The sequence below is a fragment of the Rattus norvegicus genome, chromosome 4 (genome assembly GCF_021556685.1).
Source record: "Rattus norvegicus strain SHRSP/BbbUtx chromosome 4, alternate assembly SHRSP_T2T, whole genome shotgun sequence".
NCBI lineage: Eukaryota > Metazoa > Chordata > Mammalia > Rodentia > Muridae > Rattus > Rattus norvegicus.
Genome location: NC_141537.1, coordinates 146,472,129 through 146,496,848, shown reverse-complemented (window position 1 = coordinate 146,496,848; position 24,720 = coordinate 146,472,129). Strand labels below are relative to the sequence as shown.

Below are 24,720 nucleotides of genomic sequence, written 5' to 3'. Positions count from 1 at the left end.
ATGTTTTTTAGTATCTAGTTTCTTGTTTATATAGTTTGGATATTAGTCCACTGTCGGGAATTGATATTTTTTCCCCATTCTGTATGTTGCCTCTTGCATGCTCCAATTGACTGTGTCCTTTGTGCTACAGAAGGAGTTGCATTTATTAATTGTTTTTCTTGGTGCCTGAGCTATTTGTGCTCTGTTCAGAAAGTTGTCTCCTGTGCCAATGTATTCTCCTCGATCACGTTTAGTGTGTCTGCTTTTATGTGAAGTTTTTGATTCACTTTGACTTGAGTTTTGTCGAGTTGATAAATGTGGATCTGTTTGTATTTTTCTATATGCAGGTATTCAGCCTGACCAGCACCATTTGTTGAAGATGCTGTTCCCCCCCCCCCCATGTATTTCTAGTTCCAGATTTCAAGTTGTAAATGAAAAAAATCACAGGAGATTGTATTATGCAATCTTTGCTGGTCCTTCATCATCTCCAAGTCCCAGGACACTGAAGAGGATAACATTACCTGCTTCAGAATTGTGGACTCTCAAATATGTATGGAACTTCGGAACCCGAGCTGCAGAATCAGCACCACCCACGAGGGGGCAGTGTGGTAACAGCTTTGATTTCAGGAATCTGGCCTCACCAGCACCTTTGAGCACCTGTCAATTGAGGCTTGAGTGGCAAAAGTGGGTAGGGTTTGTAAGGAGAGGATTGCTGTATTATGGTGCAATGTCCGTTGTAAATGATGTTTTAACGTTTGGGGTCTTACTCGGGAGAATCGGAAAGGGAAATTTAAAAACGTTCCTTTAGACTCTTACGCAGAAACGAGGCCCCTAAGAACCGGATAAATGAGAGATGAATGCGTTTCTTGTTTTCATTACACCAGTCTGAGAAGAATTTATAACCCTTTCCTTTTGAAGATCGATTTTTGTTTCACCAAGTGTTCTGGAAAGTTCTGCTTATGGCTTTTGGTTTCATTTGTAGAGAGATTTCTGATAAGGACGATAGTATCAAGCTCTGAGTTCGGTCCATTGACATATCTTAGTTGGGCCACACACTGTTCTGATGGAGAAGGCAGGCCTTCCTCAAGGGAACATGCTAGATTCCATTACCAACCAATGCGTCCAGCCGTTTGACTGGGAAGCAGGGTAGAATGTGACTCTGGTGTCTTTTGTTGGAAGCTACTTTCACGCAGGATCCCCAGTCTTTGCAAGCTGGAGGGATTTGACCAACAAACTGAATGGCGGAAGGGTCTTCTCACCGTCTCAGCAGCCTGCCCGAGAAGGAAGGTTGTCAAGTGTCTGATGTCAGGTAGTTCTGCACCAGTCCTAGATTGCTGCAATATGGGCCATTTCCAAACTGAACAGTTTTCAAAGCCCATAGTGACCATTTTGTCACTGTCTGAACTCAAATGGTTTCCACTGAGCTCCATGGCATGGATGAGGGTCCCTGGGCAAGGAGTGCGGCCCTTCACACTCAAGATGGAGCCTGAGGCTCGCCTCTCTTCTGCACACGAAGGCTCATTTTGTCTGGTGTTCGGGCTCCTTAACCCTAACATCTTTAAAGTGAACTATAGTGTCTCACTTTTGAAGCTGCAGACTTCCAAAAAGTCAGGGTAGAAGCTGACAGTCTCCTTAATGCCTAGACCCCAAAATATTATGTCCCCACTGCCACTCTGTTGACCAGCCAAGGACAGTTCTGGTTTTTCTCCATAGGAAGAGGTTGAATCTGACCAAAATCCATTCACACCCCACTCCCTGTTTTTAATATGGGGTCTTACTCTATATAGCTATGCCTGACCTAGAACTATATGTAGATGAGGCTATCCTCAAATTCACAGAGATTTGCCTGCCTCTACTGCTTAAGCATTGGTATTAAAGACATGTTTCATCCAGTAAAACATGTTTTGTGTGTGTGTGTGTGTGTGTGTGTGTGTGTGTGTGAAGATCGTAATGGAATTTGTTAATGTGTGTAATTAGCTCATGCTAACAACAAACAAAAGAAAAGGATTAGATGCTCTCCTCTGATGGAAAAAATACAGCAATATTGAAGAATTTGCAGCAGCCTTCGATTTACAACAGATCCTTAAAGCATTGAGAGAATTCTCCATGACATATTGGGGACCTGACTTCTACTGTCCAACACCTCAGATCTAATCTCTCTGTAGCCTCAATATCAGCAATCAGTCCTAGGAGCTTTTTCTTGAGATCTAGAACCATAACTAGACATGTATGCTCTGTGTTGCTCTTTGCCGTAGGTGTGATGTACACACACCTAGGATAGCATACTTCTTGTCTCTTATCTGTGAACCTGTCCCTGGAAATTAGAGTGGAATGCACACAGCAGATGTTCACTTGTGTGTGTGCACATGTGCATGCACGCACCTGTATGCATGAATAAGTGTGGTTATATGTGTGCATGTGTGCCTGTGTGTGTGGGTGTTTCTGTGCACATAGAGCATAGATGTCTACCATGTCCAGAAATATCAGAACCCTTGGAGTTGTAGCAACAGCAAGACAAGGGAGGTTAGCATGTGCTAGACTGGGGAGAGACTCAGGGTCATTGCTATTTCAAAGAGGAAGTCAGGAGACATCAGGGAAGAAGCATTTCAAAGCAAAGGCCTTGGGGCAAGTACAGCCTGCTGTGTTTGATCAAGATCAAGAAAGCCAGTATGGGCAGGACCCAGTGGAGTAAGCTGATATCAACAAGGGATTTTATATGGGGCTACCACCTAAAATTCTTTGGAATAATTCTGAGAATTCATTGTATTCTAGAAACCTCACAAACATCCTTGAAAGGACTTGGGGAATAGAATAACCAGTGTGATTTGCCTATGATGGTTCTGGTCTCTACTTATTAATCCCATGGAGAATTAATTAAAGACCCTTCTTGACTCACCAAAGCACCCTGAGTGAGATGGTGGGAGGGGAAACTGGAGGCATAGAGAAGGTAAATGGTTCACCCAGGCAGCGAGTGAGGGAGCTGAATACTAACTGGAGTCAGTCTGTGAACGCCCAAGTCATTTCTTCTAGAGTTTTCTGTGTCAAAATGCTTCCCCTTCATAGTTAGACACTGGGGAACTAAACTCCTTGGGGTGGTTTACTGTTTCTTTGATCATTCTCTGAACTTCTTTCAGAATGGTGCTTAGATAATTTTGTAAACATTAAAGAAAATGACGCTAGGAGATGCTGGTCCTTTGAAGGGAGATTTCAGTTTTGGAAACAGCCTGCGGGGCTTTGGAACCAGCTCCTGGGAGTGAGTTGGGAAGATAAGCTGGGGACACTTTCTAGGGCTGAGGTCAGGGTTTGAGTTTCAGTTGTTGATTTGTTCCCTGCCCGGTCAGTGGAACTTGAAGATGAAAAGCGTTCTCAGAGAGCTGCACCGTAAGTGCTCCGGCAGTAACAGTGTCATTAGAATGGGCCCAGCTTCTCCACATTATCCGTCTTTGCGTCTCATTTTTCCGCTTGGTAGAGATGACATACTGTGTCTAGACTTTCGTTGTTAAGCACATTTAGCTTGGAACGAGCGGTGTCTTTCCTGGCTGGTAGACTCTGCTGACTTGGATGAAGAAAATAAATCAAGCCTTCCTCCAAACTCAGGTTTGCTGTCAGCTCATTGTTTCGGGGGGGGGGGGGGGGGCTCCAGTAGGGTGAACCGCAGGGGACTCGGTATTTGTATTTGTACTTCTTTATACTTAATCTCTGAAATCATGAGCATTCTCTTGAATGCACTCATTTAAGCCATCATCATGCATTTAATTTACATGGCAATACTGATTCTATATTTTTACATAGATTCAAAACAACTCACGGAATAAAGTAAACCAGTTATCGTCACCATATCTTACAGTAAGGCAAAAATTTATTGGCTCCTGGCTGTCTCTCCCATCTCCAAGTAGCTCTGTAGCATGGTGGTCTGGGAGGACCATCAGGGTAGCAGCCTGCCAGCATTTGAACCCTGTAATTAGCCCATAGATAAGCATAGACAGGTACTTAAGCTTCTGGGTGCCTTCATTTCCTGTAGCATTTTAAAATCTGTTTTCTTAATTCCATTTCCACATTTTCTTCTCCTTTGCAGTTAATTTTTTCTCTGCGTTCTATTTTTTATTTTTGAAAATTATCTTTTCCCTCCCTCCCTCCATCCCTCCCTGTCTCTCTCTGTCTCTCTCTGTCTCTCTCTGTCTCTCTGTCTGTCTCTGTCTCTGACTCTCTCTCTTCCTTCCTCCCTTCCCTCCTCCCTTCCCTCCTCCCTTCCCTCCTTCCTTCCTTCCTTCCTTTCTTTCTTTCTTTCTTTCTTTCTTTCTTTCTTTCTTTCTTTCTTTCTTTCTTTCTTTCTTTCTGTGTTTGTGTGCTGACTAGTTTTATGTCAACTTGGAACAAGCTAGAGTCATCTGAAAAAAGAGAGAACCAATCTTTCAACATTCAATGGGCTTTTCTCACCCAAAGTTCCAAAGTCTTTCCATAATCATCTCCCAAACAACATGGTCAGGTCTGCTGACAGCAATGCCACACTATTCTGGTACCAATTTCTATCCAAGTTAGGGGTACAATTGCTATAATGAAACAACAGGCTTGTTTATCAGGCTTAGGAGTTCCCTGGTGGAACCTTTGGGGGTCACTTAAGCATACTATCATATTATCTGCAAATGGTGATATTTTGACTTCTTCCTTTCCAGTTTGTATCCCTTTGACCTTCTTTTGTTGTCTGATTGCTCTGGCTGGGACTATATTGTACAGGTAGGGAGAAAGTGGGCAGCCTTGTCTAGTCCCTGATTTTAGTGGGATTGCTTCAAGTTTCTCTCCATTTAGTTTGATGTTGACAACTGGTTTGCTGTATATGGCTTTTACTATGTTTAGGTGTGGGCCTTCAATTCCTGATCTTTCTAAACTTTTAATATGAAGAGGTGTTGAATTTTGTTAAATGCTTTCTCAGCATTTAATGAAATGTTTTTTTTTCCTTTGAGTTTGTTTATATAGTGGATTACTTGGATGGATTTCTATATATTGAGCCATTTCTGCATCCCTGGGATGAAGCCTACTTGATCATGATGGATGATTGTTTTGATGTGCTCTTGGATTCGGTTTGTGAGGATTTTATTGAGCATTTTTGCTTCGATATTCATAAGGGAAATTGGTCTGCAGTTCTCTTTCTTTGTTGGATCTTTGTGTGGTTTGGGTATAAGAGTAATTGTGGCTTCATAGAAGGAATTCGGTAGTGCTCCGTCTGTTTCTATTTTGTGGAATAGTTTGGACAGTATTGATATGAGGTCTTCTATGAAGGTCTGATAGAATTCTGCAGTAAACCCATCTGGTCCTGCGCTCTTTCTGTTTGGGAGACTTTTAATAGCTGCTTCTATTTCTTTAGGAGTTATGGGACTGCTTAGATGGTTTCTGGATCCTGATTTAACTTTGGTACCTGGTATCTGTCTAGAAAATTGTCCATTTCATCCAGATTTTCCAGTTTTGTTGAATATAGGCCTTTGTAGTAGGATCTCATAATTTTTTAAATTTCCCCAGATTCTGTTGTTATATCTCCCTTTTCATTTCTGATTTTGTTAATTTGGATACACTCTCTATGCCCTCTGGTTAGTTTGGCTAAGGGTTTATCTATCTTGTTGATTTTCCCAAAGAACAAGCTCCTGGTTTTGTTGTTTCTTTGTATAGCTCTTTTTGTTTCTATTTTGTTGATTTTAGCCCCAAGTTTGATTATTTCCTACCATCTACTCCTCTTGGTGTATTTGCTTCTTTTTTGTTCTAGGGCTTTTAGGTGTGCTGTCAAGCTGCTAGTACATGCTCTCTCTAGTTTCTTTTTGGAGGCTCTCAAAGCTATGAGTTTTCCCCTTAGTACAGCTTTCATTGTGTCCCATAATTTTGGTTATATTGTACCTTCATTTTCATTAAATTCTAAAAAGTCTTTAATTTCTTTGTTTATTTCTTCCTTGGACCAAGTTACCATTGAATAGAATGTTCAACTTCCATGTGTATGTGGGATTTCTGTCATTTTTGTTGTTGAAGAACAGTCTTAGTGCGTGGTGATATGATAGTGTGCATGGATTATTTCAATCTTCCTGTATCTGCTAAGGCCTGTTTTGTGACTGATTATATGGTCTATTTTGGAGAAGGTACCATGAGGTGCTAAAGAAGGTATACTCTTCTGTTTTAGGATGGAATGTTCTATAAATATCTGTTAAGTCCAAATGGTTCATGACTTCTCTTTGTCTACGTCTCTGTTTAATTTCTGTTTCCATGATCTGTCCATTGATGAGAATGGGGTGTTGAAATGTCCTACTATTATTGTGTGAGGTACAATGTGTGCTTTGAGCTTTAGTAAGGTTTTTTTCGAGTGTAGGTGCCCTTGTATTTGGAGCATAGATATTTAGGCTGGAGAGTTCATCTTGGTGGATTTTTCCTTTGATGAATATGAAGCGTCCTTCCTTATGTTTTCTGTTAACTCTTGGTTGAAAGTTGATTTTATTTGATATTAGAATGGCTACTCCAGCTTGTTTCTTGGGACCATTTGCTTGGAAAATTGTTTTCCAGTCTTTTACTCTTAGGTAATGACTGACTTTGTCACAGAGTTGTGTTTCCCATATGCAGCAAAATTCTGGGTCCTCTTTACGTATCCAGTCTGTTAGTCTAAGTCTTTTTATTGGGAAATCGAGTCCATTGATGTTAAGGGATATTAAGGAATAGTGATTGTTAGTTCCTGTTATTTTTGTTGTTAGAGTTGAAATTATGTTTGTGTGGCTCTCTTCTTTTGGGTTTGCTGCAAGAAAATTAATTTCTTGCTTTTTCTAGTGTGTAGTTTCCCTCCTTGTGTTGGAGTTTTCCATCTATTATCATTTGTAGGGCTGGATTTGCAGAAAGATATTGTATAAATTTGGTCCTGTCATGGAGTATTTTGGTTTTGCCATCTACGTTAACTGAGAGTTTTGCTGGGTATAATAGCCTGGGCTGGCATTTGTGTTCTCTTAGGGTCTGTATGACATCTGTCCAGGATCTTCTGGCTTTCATAGTCTCTGGTGAGAAGTCTGGTGTAATTCTGGTAGGTCTGCCTTTATATGTTACTTGACCTTTTCCCTTACTGCTTTTAATATTCTTTCTTTGTTTTGTGCATTTGGTGTTTTGACTAGTATGTGATGGGAGAAATTTCTTTTCTGGTTCAATCTATTTGGAATTCTGTAGGCTTTTTGTTTGTTTATGGGTATCTCTTTCTTTAGGTTAGGGACGTTTTCATCTATAATTTTCTTGAAGATATTTATTGGCCCTTTAAGTTGGGGATCTTCTATTTCTTCTATACCTGTTATCCTTAGCTTTGATCTTCTCATTGTGTTCTGGATCTCCTGGATGTTTTGGCTTAGGAGATTTTTGCCTTTACATTTTCTTTGACAGTTGTGTCAATGTTTTCTATGGTATCTTCTGTCCCTGACATTCTCTCTTTTATCTCTTGTATTCTGTTGGTAATGCTTGCATCTATGATTCCTGATCCCTTTCCTAAGTTTTCTATTTTCAGGATTGTCTCTTTGTGATTTCTTCATTGTTTCTATTTCCTTTTTTAGATCCTGTATGGTTTTGTTCAATTCCTTCACCTGTTTGCTTGTGTTTTCCTATAATTCTTTAAGGGATTTTTGTGTTTTCTCTTTAAGGGCTTCTACTTGCTTACCCGTGTGTCTTGTACTTCTTTAAGGGAATTATTTATGTCCTTAAAGTCCTCTATCATCATCATGAGATGTGATTTTAAATCAGAATCTTGCTTTTCTGGTGTGTTGTGATATCCAGTATTTGCTTTGGTGGGAGATCTGGGCTCTGATGATGCCAAATAGTCTTAATTTCTGTTTCTTTGTTTCCTGTGCTTGCCTCTCACTGTCTGGTTGTCTCTGGTGTTAGCTGGTCTTGCCATCTCTTGACCCTCCTGTAAGCCTGTGTGTCAGCACTCTTTGAGACTGGCTTTCTCCTAGTGGGGTCTGGGTACAGAGAGCTCTGTCCCTGGGTCAGCTCTGGGCACAGGCAGAAACTGGAAGGATCCTGTTCCAGACTGGTCCTCGGTTCCTGTATCCAGAGAGTTCCAGGCGGGTTCTTCTTGGGCCAGTAATGTGAGCAGAATTGGTGGTCTCTCCCATGCTCTCAGGATTGTTCGCACTTCTAAGATTTCAGCTCTCTCCCTCATTGGATCTGGTTCAGAGATCTGTGGGACAGGATCTGCTACTGGCATTTTCAATCTACTAATCTTGAATCTTTAAAGATTTAAATCCTCCCAACGTATACAGTATTCTCAAACAACACCTCCAAGTCTTGGTTACTGCAGCCTTCACTGCATCTGTAAAATCATAGCTAAATTTCATCACCTTAGACGTCTGAATCTAGCCTGTCATGGTAGTGCTCACTCTCAACCTCAGTGCTGGCAGAGGTGGAGGTTGGAGGATCAGTTCAAATAAACCCTGGTTGAGTCAGCCTGGACTCTATACACCCAGTCTCAAAACCCAGAAAATAAAATGTCCAAGCACAGGTGGAGACATTTCTCTTCCAAGATGGAGAGGTAGGCAAAGAGCAAAAGGAGGCAGTAACTCTAAACAGGTTGGAAATCTAGAATGGCAGCTTCTCTGAGGTCTCAAGGTATTATGGAGATATATGTCTCCATCCCAGCTTGTGACTCTTCCCATTCACTCCCAACCTCCGACTCTGCCTTAGTTAAGTTTCTCATCGTCACTCTGACATAATACCTGACAGAAGCAGCTTAGTGATGGAAGGGCTTGCTTTTGATCGCTATCTACAGGGTACAAGTCATGCAGCTGAAAACATGGGGCAACTGAGAACGGTTATTGTTGTGACCACAAGAGCATGTGAAGGCTGGTCACGTGCTACTCTCAGTCAGCATCTTGTTCAGCTCATTTTTTTTTCCCTTTGCATTCAGTTTGGGATCCCAACATGTGACATGGTGCTGCTGCCCCTGTTCAGAATGTGCCTTTCCTGCCATGCTGGATAGTTTCTTGTTAAGTTGACATAAGCAATGGTCACTGGAAAGGAGGTAGCTTCAATTGAGAAAATGCCTCTAGGAGATAGGGCTGGAGGAAAACCTGTAGGACATTTTCTTAATCAGTGACTGATGTGGGAAGGCTGGCCCATTGTGGTTGGGGCCGTCCCTGGGCTGGTGGACCTGGGTTTTATAAGAAAACAAACTGAGCAGCCATGATGAGTCAGCCAGAGAGCAGCTTCCCTCTATGGCCTTTGCCTTAGCTCCTGCCTCCAGCCAGGTTCCTTCCCTGTTTGAGTTCCTGTCTTGAGTTTCTTCAATGACAAACAGTGATATGGAAGTTTAAGCCAAATAAACTGTTTCCTCCCTAACTTGCTTCTTGGTCATGGTGCTTCATTGCAGTAATAGAAGCCCTAAATAAGACACCAGTGAATTAAGCTTCTTCAGAAGCACCCACACAGATATACCCAGAACTGTGTCACCCAAATGATTATAAATCCAGCCAAGTTGACCATGAAGATAAGCCATCACTTCAGCTTTTCAAATAATCAGTATGTTTGAATAGTTTTGTGAACCTGTTTCCCACTGTAGCATTCTGGAAGCCTTATATTCCCTTCCCTTGATCATCTTTCTCTTTCTTTCAGACCAAGCCAGCTAAGGTTTCAGGGTTTCTTTGAGATAGTTGAGGAAACTTATTACCACGCCTGATATTTTTCAGTGTTATCCAAAGGTTTTCCATCATACCTTTGGTCTTGTCTGTAGGTCATGGGTTCACCACAGTCTCTTCTTTTATAAATCTTCAACAGTCTGTATAGGCCAAGGAGTTCCTAAATCATCATGTCGTCTGTTTGCTTAAAGAAATCATTTGATCTCTTTCCTTTCATGGTATAAACAGTAAGAAAAACAGTGCTGCAGTTGTGAAATGTTGCTTAGAAATCTCTTTAGCTGAACACTGAAGATCGATATCAGAGACCTATGCTTTCCCAGTAGCTTAGCATTCTGCCGTGGCATACAGAGGTCACTCTTCTTCAGTTTCCAATGCTCTGTCCTTCTCTTCCTTCCAAGGTTTACCTACAATGTCCACTTTTCTAACAGTAATCTACTTAAGGCAAACTAGGTTTTTACTGTAACAGTCTCATGTTTCTTTCAGCCTCTCCATTCAATATCCAATTCCAAAGCCCTTTTCATATGAATGACTTCCCAAATATTGCTTTAACAAATGACCTGAAGCAAGATAAATAAATGTCTTCATATAAAGTTCTAGAAGACAATTTGCACATAAATTCTGCACCAAAATCTAGGGTTGCACTTTTTCTAGAAGGTTGAACCTCTCAAACATGGTATCTCCTTTGCCACTGTCCTTTCAAGCTCCTGGGACCTGCTGACAGTTCTGGGCTTGTACTGCATCATTCCAATCTCTGGGAACCCAAGAAGTGGGAATGTGAATTAGTCCAGCGGTTCTTGAAAATTACCAGGCACTACCACAGTCTGTATACCTTTGTCCTCTCAGAAAATTCATGTAGGCCTTGGTAACTCAGTCCTCTGTCCCACAGTACTGATGACAGGGACTAGTGGGAAGCATCTAGGTTGATGAGCATCACAAACATTGTGTTGAGAATAAAAAAGGGAGGGGGCAAGCAGGGAGGAGCACAGGCTACAGGATTCTATTTCTATGAAGTTCAGAGCCAGAAAGAAAATAGTCAGTATTGACAAAGATAGCATCTTTCCAGAAGAGTTAGAGCATATTACTTAGCCAGATGCTCCTGGGCTCTTGGCCTCTTATTCAAAGGATTGAAATAAAGACAAAGTCATGCAGAAACAGCAAGGAAACTGTATTCAAAGGAAACTGATGGTGCAGTTTAGAGAGGGCTACATCAAGAGCTACAGCAGGCCACAAGAGTAAGGATACTACCGGGTCCCAGTTAGTGTTTGGGGCTTCCTTTTGTGGGGTTCAAGAGAAAGAGGAGTTTGGTAATTAAGACATTCAGTAAAGGTGGTGGTTCTCTGTTTTGATTGATAGATTAGATCATATAGTCATTTTCCTGCTTTGCATGCCCTTCCTATCATGCATCTGATTTTAATAACATGCATGTCCAATTATGAATAGGCATAGGATGATAAATAGAGGGTTCTCCCTGAAAGCTCAACCAAAGAGAGAGTTTTGCCTTACTGTACCCCAAACTAACTCAGGCCAGATTGGTCTTACTGTTCTTTGTACCGGGGTGCCCTGGGAATGTGTTTGCACCTAAATTGCCTATGTTTGAGTTCTTTAAAATTTTATTTCATAAACTTTATCATTAAAAAACATACAAAAATTTTGGAGAAAACTTACTTCATTGTTTAGAGACAGATACTTGTATAGCCCGACATAGTGAGGGTCGAAGATTGTGAGGTACATTGTTTAGAGAGGAACCTTATTTTGTGTATGTGAAGGGGGAGATGGAAAGAGTGTGCGTATGAGAGAAACAAAGATATTTTGTGTGCGTGTGTATAGTGTGTGAGCTTGTGTGTGTATGCATGTATGAATTGTATGTAGCATGTTGGGCATATTTATGTGTTTATGTGTGTATTGTATGTAGCACATGAGTTTCTGTATGTGTGCTTGTATGTAGGCTGTACAGCATGCAAGCATGTATCTGTGTGGCATGTGATGTGTGTGGAGTGTGTGAGGATGTATGTGCATGTGCATGCACATGTATACAAGTGTGTGTACATATACATGTACGTGTATGCATACATGTGCATGCAGGTTAAAGAGCTAGACTTCCAAGTGCATTATTAGATGAGGAAGACATGTATAAACCACACTAAGTACAGCCCCAGGTTACTAAACCTGGTCTGCTTGCCTACCTTGTGGTAGAGAAAAAGAGGGGCCCGAAAGAGGACTCTGGGTGCCGGGATGTGTTCAATTCCTTCATCTAATTGCTGATGCATAAGTGCTCACTTTGTGAAGCTTCACGTGTCTACTCTACACAATCTGCTTGAAGAGTCCATTAAAATTAAATTGGTAAACATTTTATTTTACTTTTCTTGCTAGGCAGACAACTGAGTCAGCTGTTTCTGTTCAGTGCTAGTCCCCTTATCTCTGATTGAAAATAGATTCTTTTCTCATACAGTATATCCTTATTATAGTTTCTCCTTCTACTCTTCCCAGTTCCTCCCTACCTTCTCTCACCTCTAGATCCAACCCCTTTCTGTCTCTTGGTAGAAAAGAACAGGCTTCTAAGAGATAACATTGATAAACATTTTAAAAGTCTATTCAATCAAATACATTCTTTAAGAGCAGCTCAACCCAGGGGAGTAGGGTTGTGTGACTGAGAGACCTACCGTGCACTGATCACTTAACACCAGGTACTAGTTAGTTTTCTCACTGCTGTGACAATAGCTTAAGGGAGAAATGATTTATTTTAGTTTACACATTGAAGGTATAGTTCATTCTGGTGGCAGCATGAGGAACAGGGGCCCAGTGGTCACAGTATGTCCACGGCTAAGAATGATAAATGCTGGTTCTTTGGATGCTTTTTTCCCTTTGTATTCAGTCCAGGCTGCCAGCCCATGGGAGGCGCATCTTTAGAGTGGGTCTTCCCACCTCAGTTAACCCAACCTAAAAACTGCTTCACAGACATGCCCCCGAGTGTGTTTTCTAGATTAATATTCACTAACACCCAAATGAAGAACCACATTCAGAAAAAACTCAGAGGACTGAATGGGGTTCTTGCCACCTTACATGACATGACTTAAGGCTGTGTGGGTGTGTCTGTCTCTGCTTTCCCTGATAAGGCTTTTCTGTTTGTGCCGTGGTGAATAGCAACCAAAACCATCTGAAGCTTTTCAATATCTCACCCCACCTTTGGGGTAGCCTTCCTAGCTTATTTAGGGATGGTTCAGTTCAGAAGACACAAAAACCAAAGCAGAGGGTGTGGATATTATCAAGGAGCAAAGAACATCCCTGGCATCCCTAGGCAATGATGAAGGGGAGCTGGCACTTGTATTCTCTTTTGCCCTTTCTCAGTTGGCAGGCATCTCTATTGTTGAAATTGACAAGCAGCTCTGAGCTTGGCCCCCTGCCAGAAAATTGTTTGAGAAAAGGGGGGAGGGGTTCATCTTGCCTTTGCCCTTTCATGATCTTTATGTTAGAAATCTTCTCTGTGGGAGGCTCAGGAGGAGAGAGGGAGTAAGCTCCCATCTCCTGACCTTTACATTATCATACTATAAAAGCCCTTCACTCACAGGCATTTACTTCCCTGTCCTCTTCTTATCAGGGTAGAGAGTAAAGGGAGACACTGTTGAAAGTTCAAAGGCTCACACAGAATCTCAATGGGTGGAATCACAGGATACATTGAAAGAAGAAGCCGGGTCCTGTACAGCATGACTTTCACAGTCAACAACCTGCCATGAAAGACTTCCTCCTAAAATAGCCCAGGGTGGGGTGGGTGTGGGTGTGGGTGTGGGTGTGAGGGTATAAAGACAGGGAAACTGTCCCATACTTTAGGACCTCAGCTATATCAGCAGCTTCCCCTTTCCTCCAAGACTAGTAGGTTTTGTGTGTCAAAATACGCTGCTCAATAGGAAGAGGAATTGTGTGAAATGTTAGTGACAGTCTGCCATTTACGTGTGCTGGTAATCACTGACCTTATCTATGACATGAAGAGATAGATGTATGATCCTCCAGCACAAATACATTATCTATATCACTATTAATTACATATCATAGAATATATTATTATAACACTTTACTATTTGAAGGAGGAAGGGATCATTGTGGAGCCAGGACACCTATATTCAAATTATTGATCTTTGTGGATTAGGCTCACTGTCCAGGTTACATGATGCCAGTTGTGCACACATCAAAGGCTGCTAGGGCAGGCAGGTACTTATTAGATGCTAGACATTTTCTCTCTTTTTGTAAAGTTTTCTTTTGGGTAAACAATTGATGAACCTCCTGATTCATGGGTCCGGGCCAGTAGAGTGATCATCCATGCTTCTCTGTGTTTCCAGTGCTTCTGTCCAGAACAGCAGTCCCCAGAGCCACCCCTTAAAATGATATATCTGATTTCATTACTCTGAGGCTCACCAACTCTTTGTATGTTTCTTTTTATACTTAAAAGTCCAAGCATGCTCTACCAGGCTCTGTATGGTCTGGCTTCTGCCAGGTTCTTCTACCTACAATTGTTTGAATGCTTTTATCTCCTCCAAATTCATGTTGAAGTTTAGTTATTAATTCAACTGTGCTAGACATGGGTCCTTTGGAGCAGACTAAGTCATGAGGGTAGAGTTTTCCATGAATGCGATTGGTTGGCAGCTTTTGTCCTCCTCTTACCCATCTGTTGTCTACCAGGTGAGGTCATGTCCTTTCTTCTCTCAGGACAAGGCAGTGTTTAAGGCTCCATCTCGGAGGCTGGAGCCAGTCACTAAGCATGCTGATGTCTTGATCTTAGACTTGCTCGCCTCTAGAACTGCAGGGAATGAGTGTCTGTTCTTTGTATGTTACCTCAGCCATGGTATTTGATCGTAACAGTCCAAATGGAGTTAGGCACGGATTCACTTTCCTGCTTAGTTTTGGTCAATTTGACACAAGCTAGAGTGATCTGGGAAACGGGAACTTCAGCTGAGGAAATGTCTTTGCTTTACTAATGATTGATGTGGAAGGAGCAAGCCCATTTTGGGAGAGGCCACGTCTGAGAAGCAGCTCTGTGTCTGGAAATAGCATCGGGCTGTCAGTCTGTAGACATGTTGGTTCTTGCCTCCAGGGGTTCATTGGAAAAAGCCCCGGCCAGGTCAGAAAATCCAAACATGAGAGTGGAAGCCAATTAAACCTTTTTCTTACATTTCTATTTTTCTTATGGAATATACAGAAGTCAAACAGTTAAAACCCAGTGGACCAAAGAAAAACAAAGCTTCGTAAGGAGTGAACTGTGCTTACCAAACCATGAGTTGCAAATGGTTCAGATATTCCTGGGTTGAGCAGAGGAGTCCTCCCAGGCACTCTGCCTCCCGTTGCCTCAGTATTGAAGATTTTGGGCCAGACAGAAGCTGTGTAACATAGACTCCCTACTTTCCCCTCCTGGTCTGAAAGCATTTCCACAGTACTCACTCACTCGCTCACTCACTCACTCACTCGCTCGCTCGCCTGCCCGCCCGCTCCCTCGCTCGCTCGCTCACTCACTCGCTCATTTGAAACAAACCACTCACATACTCATTCATTAGATATAAACTGTCTTGGGAAGGGAAGGCTGGTCAATAGTTTGGATGGTGAACCAAAGTGTGCTTGTTTAAAAATGCACTTTGGTTTTGACTAACAAATGAGAGATGATGTAGGTAAGATTTGCTTGTAGAACTGGGGCGTGCTTTAGCTCTGTGGTTTATAGATGTGCTACAGAGTCTATTGTTCTTGGGACTAGGGAGAAAAATAGGAAGGGACTGAGAATGTTCTGTGGCCTGTCTGGGAGGTGGAGGACTCAGAGGACAAGTGAAATTCATGGTATTTTATTTGCTTCCTACCTTACATTTTCTGCCCAATATGTGTATTACAGTGGAGGTCAGAAACAAGGCTATCATTAAATGTGCCTTCCTTCCTGTGAAACCATCTAAAAGACAAAAGTCAGAAAGAAAGACATTATTGTGAGTCCATGTATTTTTATATAAAAGAGAAGAAAGCACCAACTTAAAGTATGTAGCACCCTGGATTTGATCCCCAGGACCATAGGGAAATGGAAAAGAAGGAATTCTTTACAGTAACCACCAAGTATTGCTTGCCAGAGAAGCCTTGTAGGGAATTGTTTTTTTTTTCTTAAAACTCTCATTACTCAATATTTGTCCTTATGGGTAGCAATCTGTTAAGAAACTCCTGCTCTTCCTCCCTGTCCTCTTCCTTCCGCTTCCTATTCCTCCCCTCCCCATTCTTCTTGCATTTATATTATATCATGAGAAATTTCTCATTCCATTAGATCTTTTCGGAAAGTGTTTTAAGTGATTAAAACATGTCCCATCATGATCCATTGTGTCACATGGCCCAAGCAACCTTGGGTCATTCTTACTGATTTTGGCTACATTATTGGTTGTGTTTCTCTGACCAGTTCCACTCTGTTAGTTTGGGTTGATGAGATAGATAGAGATCCAAGGAGCACATCAAGTGGGACTTTTACGTGTGAAGGTCCTGCTGGAGGCTGTATGGACTGCCTTTCTGAATGTCTTAACCTTGCCGATAAAAATCTCGAAAATCAGGAGCCATTTAAAGGGATGGATATAAGTAAAATGTCTCAAGCTTCCTGCAGAATTAGTTGTGTGTCATAGTGACTACAACTGATAGAAACTGCATAGGGAGGACATATTTGTTTTTGCTCATGTTTCGGTCCATCATGATAGGGAAGTCAAGTCTGAACATTGTGAGGACAGACTGTGGTACAGGCACCTTATAGTATCCTGACCAGAAAGAAAGGAACCAGACTATATTCTCAGGTCATTTCATAGAGGTGTTAACCATACAGCCTTCAGGGGCAGAGACTTGTGCTAATGCACTTTCAAAATATCCTCTCTTTTGTTTTTAGCTAAAACATGATATAAGGCTGAGCATGCTTTTTTTGTCCATCACTTTAATCTCCATGACTTTAACTGAACATGCTTATAAATGAATATGAATAGGAAGCCTTTATGAATATGTATAGGCTTCCTGAATAAAATCTCCATGAAGATTTTATTTCAAGAGGGCTTTGTTTTATAATTAGCTCCCAAACTTCTCTTGCTTTCTGCAGGTTCTCTCTCTCTCTCTCTCTCTCTCTCTCTCTCTCTCTCTCTCTCTCTCTCTCTCTCTCTCTCTTATATTTTAGTTGTGCTAAGTTTTGGCTTTGAACCCTTCACCAAGATAGGAACCCATTGTGCCCAGATGGGTAGGTTAAACAATTTCCCCCAATAGTGTTTCTAGTTGGAGAAGAGATATGAGCCTTTAGGGAGTTTTTCAGATACAAACCCTAGCACAGGTCCAAGTCACTGCATCCTCTCACCTTAGGTAGGCTTCCTCAGTCATCTTTGGAATGAAACAATGACAGTGGTCTTCTAGATTGCTGCTTGCCTCAGAATGCAGTTGTGTAATGGGTCTGCACAGGGACCTTTCCATTAGAACATGAAACAGGTGTGAGAGGTAGCATAGGAATAAAAGAACCATCAGCCCTAGAAACATATGAGCAAGACTAAATGGATGTAACAGGCTGTATTTATGTATTAATTTGTGTATATATGTAAAACTAATAACTAAGGAAATAGGTATACATTTGAGAGTGAATGTGGACATGTGCAAGGATTTGGGGGGAGGAGAGGGGAGGGAATGATGGAACTATAGAGCATGTATTAAGTTTAAAAAAATCAATATAGTATTTTGTATATAAAATAAAAACTCTAGTCTTCTGCAAAGGGTATTAAAACATAAGGGCCTTTTCTGGCACAACCCTCAAGGGTTTCTTTGGCTCAAGAAAGTGCCACTGCAGCTTTGGGGACCGCACACAGTACGTGGCGTCCTTTAATGAAAATGGGAAGGCATGTGTTTGGAAACAGTCATTAACTTTAGGGTTTCTTGTTTAAAGCAATTAAAGCCTGACTTTAAATCACCCATTAGGACATCACAGATACAAGGTTTGTGATTTTTATTAGGCTTTATGATCTCGTTTTTCCCATCTGAGGGAGAAAGGTTCAGAACTGTTTCCAGTTCCTTCCTCTACCAAGGGTTCTTTGAGATGACTCAGGCCCTGGAGAATTGGACAGAATAGCCACCTGAATGGAAAAGCTTGCTTTTCTCACTGATGTGAAGCATGCTGACACTGATGTCTGTTTCTTCTTTTTCCTGTTTGCTTGGTTAGCAGAGACGAGTCTCCCATAGTCAGCCAGAGTTAGCCACAGCTAATCCTTTGCTGTATTTTATTCATGAATTAATGTAGATACTGATTTGGTTCTGATACAGAATACGTAGTATTGGGTTTCCTAGTGTATAAATTAAAACTTGATTTTTTGAAAACATATTTTTTATTATACTGTGTGTACCTGGGTATGTGAACATGTGTGCCACAACCTGCATGTGGAGGTTGGGAAGACAACTGTGTAGGACCAATTCTCTCTATCTACTGTTTGGGACTCTGAGTATTGATCACAGGTTACCAGGCTTCTACAATAAGTGTCTTCACTTGCCGAGCTCTCATACTGTCCTGGACCTTGATTTGTTTGCATTAAATTTATATCTTAAATACTTCGTTGTATTATTAAATATTATTCAATGTCGTTTCCCATAGGTATGGAAGTTTTGTTTGTTTATATTTTTAATCAGTAGAGTATACTAGAAGTGGTTGTTTGACATTTAACGTTTCAATCATTTGTTGACATTAATGCTACAGTAAATATTCTGGTATAGAAACTTCCTTAGGTATGTCAACAGAAATGTGAATTGAACAATAAAGATACATTAGCCTGATATCTCTGTTAGCTCTCATTGTCAAGTAGACACCGCCTAGAGTCATGTGAGAAGAATTCCCAGAGTGAGGAGTTGGCTAGGTCAGATTGGCCTGCAGATGTGTCTATGGTCGGTTGCCTTGATTGGAGATGATGAGAAATGGCTCACCCCACTGTGGGGGGTACCATTTCCTGTGCAGATGGTCCTGGCTGTTTATAGAAGGTAGCTGAGCATAAGCCACCAAGCAAGCCAGGAAGCAGCATTCCTCCACAGTCTCTACCCTAACTTCCCTCAGGGATAATCTGTGACCTACAAACTGAAATAAACTCTTTCCTCCCCTAAATTGCTTTTGGTCATGGTATTTGTTATAGCAACAAAAGGAAATTAGAAACCTTGCCTACTTATTTCAAGCTGTTTGGAAACAATGCCCGAATCAGGTGGAACAGCTATATCTGTTTCATCAAATCCACATGTATACTCAGTAGCCTCTTAGAAACACCTCGTCTCATTTGACGTGAAAACACTGTCTTCTTCATTTCTCTCGTCTTTTTCCTGCCTGTCTTCTCCATCCTCTGGGGATGCTCCATGGCAAATATATCAAGGGGCTCTCCTGCTTGGTGCTGCTGGCTGAGTTCTGCCAGTGGGGAGTCTAGCCAGAGATAAGGAGTAGGGAGGGAGGCTCATGATACTAGGTTTGTCCCTCCTCTGGACTTTGTGGTCTGTGAATAGAGTCCTTGGTTCTTCCCCTGAAGCTCATGTTCCTCAGCTCACATTCCCTTCATTTCTGGGACCTGGTCCTTGCTTTGCTTTGCCTTTCTTAGTTGCTAGGCACCAGGACAGTTGTGCTGTTTCAGACCAGGTGCCTGCACAGTCCTTGAGGGTTTCAAATGGATGTCTTCAGTAAAAAACCATCCTTGAGTTGTCATGAGCATTGCAGACATTTCTGACTGATCAACATGCCAATACTTGCAATAGGCTTCCTCTATTTTCCATGACAGGGTGTTTAGACCCAGGGAGCTGTAACTCTGAACTCTACAAGTTCTTGTGCATTACATTAAAAAATGGAGGTTTAATTACTAAGGATTTTTCTGGAAAGGTCTTTGTTAGCTTCTAGATCTGACTTTCCATCAAAGAGACACCCATTGCTTTGTTCGGTCATGAATAATGGAGTCCTCCAGATGCTACGATTATTTTGTTTTGCAAAAACTTGAAGAAATGATAACTTGATTATCGGTCTGGAGAGAGTCACAGCCCTACTTACCTCCTTGCAGATTATTTCCTCTCAGCAGGCCTTGTGTATGGATTCATTTCATATATCAACTTAACTCTCCTTTGGAGATTAAATGTGGTGAATGTGGTGTGTGTTTCTCTCTCTCTCTCTCTCTCTCTCTGTGTGTGTGTGTGTGTGTGTGTGTGAGAGAGAGAGAGATAGAGATAGAGATAGAGATAGAGATAGAGAGAGAGAGAGAGATAGAGAGAGAGAGAGAGAGAGAGAGAGAGAGAGAGAGAGAGAGAGATGTTAGGGCTTGGACAAGCAAGTGTTACCATGGAGCTGCTCCACAGCCCTTATATTAGGATCACTACTGACAGAGTTGGTAAGAATTTTTTCACCCGAGGTGTGTGTCAGTGGACTCAGTCAACTAAATCTTCCTGGTGTGGGTAATAACCATCCCTTCCATGGTAGTCCTCAATAGAATGGAGCAAGAATCTGCTCTCCTTGCTCCCTTCCTATTTGTGGGACCCTGGACTTCTGCTGTTGGACTTGTGGTCACGTCTCTGTCTCTTGGTTGACAGGACTCTGGACTTAGCATTGCAGTTAAACCAGCAGGTTTCCTAGGGCTTCAGCATGGACATGGCAAATCAATGCAATCATGTAAGTCAATTTTTAAAACATACATCTTTATGATAAAGACAAACGAGAGGGGAGAGATTGCACGTGCACAGACACTCCAACTTATGATAAGGTTATTATGAAATCAATCTACTCCAAGATGACAGATTTATAAGCCAAAAGATACAAGTATACCAAGAAACCAAACATTAGCCCAGCTCTCTTTACCATGATTAAGATGCCCACAGAGCAATTTGGCAAAAATCAATTAATATAAACTTGCTTTATATATAAGGTACCAACTATGTCTCTGTAATGCATTAAATACTGTAATGGCAGTAAAATAGTGAAAGGTCCACACCATTGTAAATGGAAACACTTGTAAGTTGATATGTCATAAGTCAGAAACTCCGAATTCTGTGAAATGGGAGGAGTAACAGTAGTTGGCTTGGCTGTTGCCACGAGATAATTTTTGTTTTTATTTATGTTCTCCAGTCTTGTTTGAGAGGATTAAATTTGGTAAAACCTGTGAAAGGAGAGTGGTCAATCATGGTAGATAGGACAATGGTAATGACCACATTGTTTTCATTACCTCTCCTTTGGGCAGGGCGTTGTGTCTGCTAAAGGAGAAGTCAGGTATGGACATTCTTCATTGCAATGCCAGAGTCCACAGCTGGGTGTTCATTTGGTCCCGTGACCTATAGTATGTTATGAATTCATCTAACCCATCATTTTTAAAATTGTACTTTTATTGTTTTTAAACAATAAGATAAAATGCTATACTTTTTAAAGATTGGAAAAATTTTCTTCCAAGAGAAACAAGATAATCTTTCTTTTTAAAAGAAATATTTATTTATTTATTTATTTATTTATTTATTTAGTGTGTGTGTGTGTGTGTGTGTGTGTGTGTGTGTGTGTGTACACACAGATGGGGGAATACACATCACAGTGCATGTGTGGAGGAGAGAGGACTTTCTGTAGTTGATTTCCTCCTTCACTGTGTGGGTCCTGGGGACAACTCAGATTGTCAGGTTGTCAGGCCTGACAGCAGCTACCACCATCTATTGAGTCATTTTGCCAGTCAGTCAAGTAAGCCTTCTTGATTGTATTTTTTTCTTAAACTGGGTGCAGAGTCACAAGTCATCCACATGGTTGCTCATACATATTTAGATGAGTCACTCAGTGTTTGGGACTTCTAATATTCCCAACAACAGACTTAACTTTTGCCTGGAAATGTCAAGTGACTTCTTCTTTATGGAGCACCCGATTCCTTGAGTGGATGGATCTCTGTCTTCTGGCTCAGAGTTTCTCACAGCTGCATAGAGTAAATATATTATATTTGAAAACTTTGTCAAGATATTAGCAAGTATTCTTTAGATATCAATACCAATCTGTTGCAAAGAAAACAGCTCTAAATATCTGCATACCTTTTCATTGCTCCCATGGAGCAGGGTTTGAGCCAGGAGAGGACTCAAGTGCTTTTTAGTTTGCCAATAGGTTCTAGTGATGAGCAGAGGCTTTGAGAATCTACTGCAGTTGGATGCATCATGAACCAGTGATCTGAGAAGCAGTGTGAATCTGTTCAGCCCATGCTCTGGTCACACTGGGGCTGGATTTTAGTTTGCTTGCTTATTTATTTCTGACTCCATGAGCATCATTGACTGTAATTTTATTCATGGTCTAAGGATTACTGAGGAGCACAGTAGGGAAGTCAATTCATGTGAGCACTCTAATCCTACCCACATTCTTTATGGACAGAAGGGCAAGTAAGCAGGGGGTTTGTATTTATCAACTATTTATGGATAATACCAGCACACAGGTGATGCTCAGTAAATGTATAAGAAGAGTTTCAAGACCATCCTCATGTTTGATAACTAACTAGAAAGAACCACAGCACTCTTAGAAGTTATTATGTTCATGGTTATGGTTTACTGCATAGAAAATATAAGGAATGAAGCATGGAAAAGGAAAAGGTGCCCAGGACAGAATGCTGGAAAGACCGGGACAGTCTTTACCAAATGGTTTCACATAGGCTACATTTAATTCTCTTAGTAATGATGTATCACAATATGCATAGAACACTGCCAGCCAAGGAAACTCACTCAAGCTTTCATGGCTGGGGTTTTTCTGTGGGCCAAACAACTAAGCCTGGGTTGCCTAAGCAACTCATCTTCATTTCTTGGACTGCAGCTTTTGCCTCCATCCCAATACAGCATGGCTCAGGGTCAGCAAACAAACAAAAGCAAGCTTTTAGTATCAATTCCATGGTAAACATGAACTATGTAACATGTCCACGACCCCAGTGCTACCAAAGTAGGAGAATCCAGGAGCATAATGGCTCATTTTCAGAAGCAACCACAGGGAAGTCTTGTCTTTGAAATGTGCAGGATTCGAGGCATGAGCCTGGTGAATATTTTGTTCCTTTGCAAATTCTAAATTGTTAAGATGATACCAGGCACAAACTAAATGTTTGCATTAGTTTTCCATATCAACAAATCCAGTGGTATATGTTTGTATGTGTTTATTGGTGCAATGCCTACCTGTCCTACAGAACTTAGTTCTAGAAATAGGGCCTCAAGGGAATGAAGAACAAAAAGACAAACATCATCATATACAGAAAAGCTGTGATAGGGTGGTGGCCTATGTATACTCTGATGTAGCAGCACCGACCGCACAACAACACGGAACCCCAGCGAGTTTATTGTATATAGCACAGGAGGAAGGGCTATGTGTCTCTGTAAGAAATCTCTATAGGTGAGAAGTCTTAACTTGCAGTCATATTGGAGGAGAATTCTGCAGTTGTTATTTTTGTGCACACTGTAAATATTTGCACCTAGACTAGTGAAAGGCTTTGCCAATTATTAGCCTGGGCTGGGAGAGTCGTAGAGGAGGCATTGCCATTCCTGTGGACCGAATGCACTGATATTTGGCGACAGTACACATTCACTAAGGTCTTCATCCATCCTTTATGCATTTAGTCAGGACTTCGTTGGCTCCCCACGCATGCCATTGAAGAACAGTGTTCAATACTCAGCTGGCCTTAGTGTATGAGAAGAAGTCAAAGCTGCCAGGGATCAGAGAGAGATACAGGCATGTGCAGGACTGTATATAATATCATTTATTGGCGATAAATATTTTGTGGCTTGAGGTCACAGCAAGACCAGTGGGAACCTCAAAGACAGTTTGGGTCATATGGAAGAACATGGATACAGGGCTGTACAAAGATGACCTTATCCTAGTTGGCATGTACCTAGTTTGTTTTCAACTTTTGTCACAGTCTCAGGGACATCTCTGGAGGCAGAGTATAGCTGTGAAGATCCATACAACACTTTGATGGTTCTATCTGTTAGACAAAACTCTAGTTGGAGCTTTCTAGAAAACTGTAATTATGATAGTTATGATTCAGGATGGCTGAAGTCATGTCAACCCATACACAACTCATAAATCCAAAAGTTTCAGAATAAGCTTAAAGGTTTCCAAACCTGGAGGGACTAGATATAGTTTAGTTCCAAAGCAAGCTATGGGCAACATACCCTCTCTCTTGAAAAATCATCTTTTTCTTAAGTTTTACCACCTTCTAAATGAGATCACAGTGTAGAGGGCAATTTACTTTATTCACCATCAATTGATCAAAATGTTAATCTCATCTGAGCAAAGTCTCTGCAGAAACATCTAGAACAGTGTTTGACTGAATAGATATCTGGATCCCCATGGTCGCATAATGTATAAAACTCTCATAGTGGCTAATACTGTTAATAAGTCAAGCATGGTGGTGCATGTTTTAGTCCCAACATATGTGAGGCAGAAGCAAGCAGATCCATGTCAATATAGTGTGACTTTGTCTCTTTGAAAGTATCATTAATAATCTATAGACAGTTAAGACAGGCAGAGGTCAAGCGAAATTCTCAGAAGACACTCAATAAACATTGTTGGCTGAGGGAAAGGTTTCAAGATCATCCAGAGATGTAATGATTTGCTAGAAAGAACCCCAGAACTCAGGCAAACTATTATGGTCATGGGAATAGGAAAACCAAGGCTCATAATGGTGGCTCCATACTCACTGCCATCTGGATATAGGGTCAGTCCCAGATTCCCCTTTCTAATTCCATTGTCCTCTTTCCCTCTCCGCTCTTCTCAGGCTTTCTCCCCTGTGGAGGCCTTTGATTGCCAGACCTTCTGCTTCTCCTCACTCTCAGGCCTGCGGTTCATGTAGAGCTAACTACTCAAGACTCTGTCTCATCCCAGCCCCACTGAGCATCTCTACTTCTCTAATCTTCAGGCACATGCCCCATCCTGACTCAGAGCAACCCCTTTACTGGACTGTGAGATAGATTTCTACAGACACAAAACTTACTTCTTTTCTTAGAACTAAGTTGATAATGGCGAGAATGTTTTTCTTGTCCCTTAGAAAAAAATAGGAATCAAATAAAAGCAGTAATTTTCTGTATAACTAAATCAGACAGTTTATCCCCCAGGCTATTGATATAGGAGAATCTGGAGGAGAAAAAA

The 24,720-nt window shown here is 41.3% G+C and overlaps 1 long non-coding RNA gene across 1 annotated transcript in view; it reads left to right on the top strand.

Moving 5' to 3' along the window:
- The first annotated feature begins 3,374 nt into the window (after positions 1 to 3,374).
- LOC134486832 (uncharacterized) overlaps positions 3,375 to 24,720 on the top strand; it is a 247,575-nt gene continuing 226,229 nt past the window's right edge. Inside the window, exon 1 of the long non-coding RNA XR_015686115.1 lies at positions 3,375 to 3,576. This is a non-coding gene — a long non-coding RNA (uncharacterized LOC134486832). The remainder of the gene's footprint in view (positions 3,577 to 24,720) is intronic.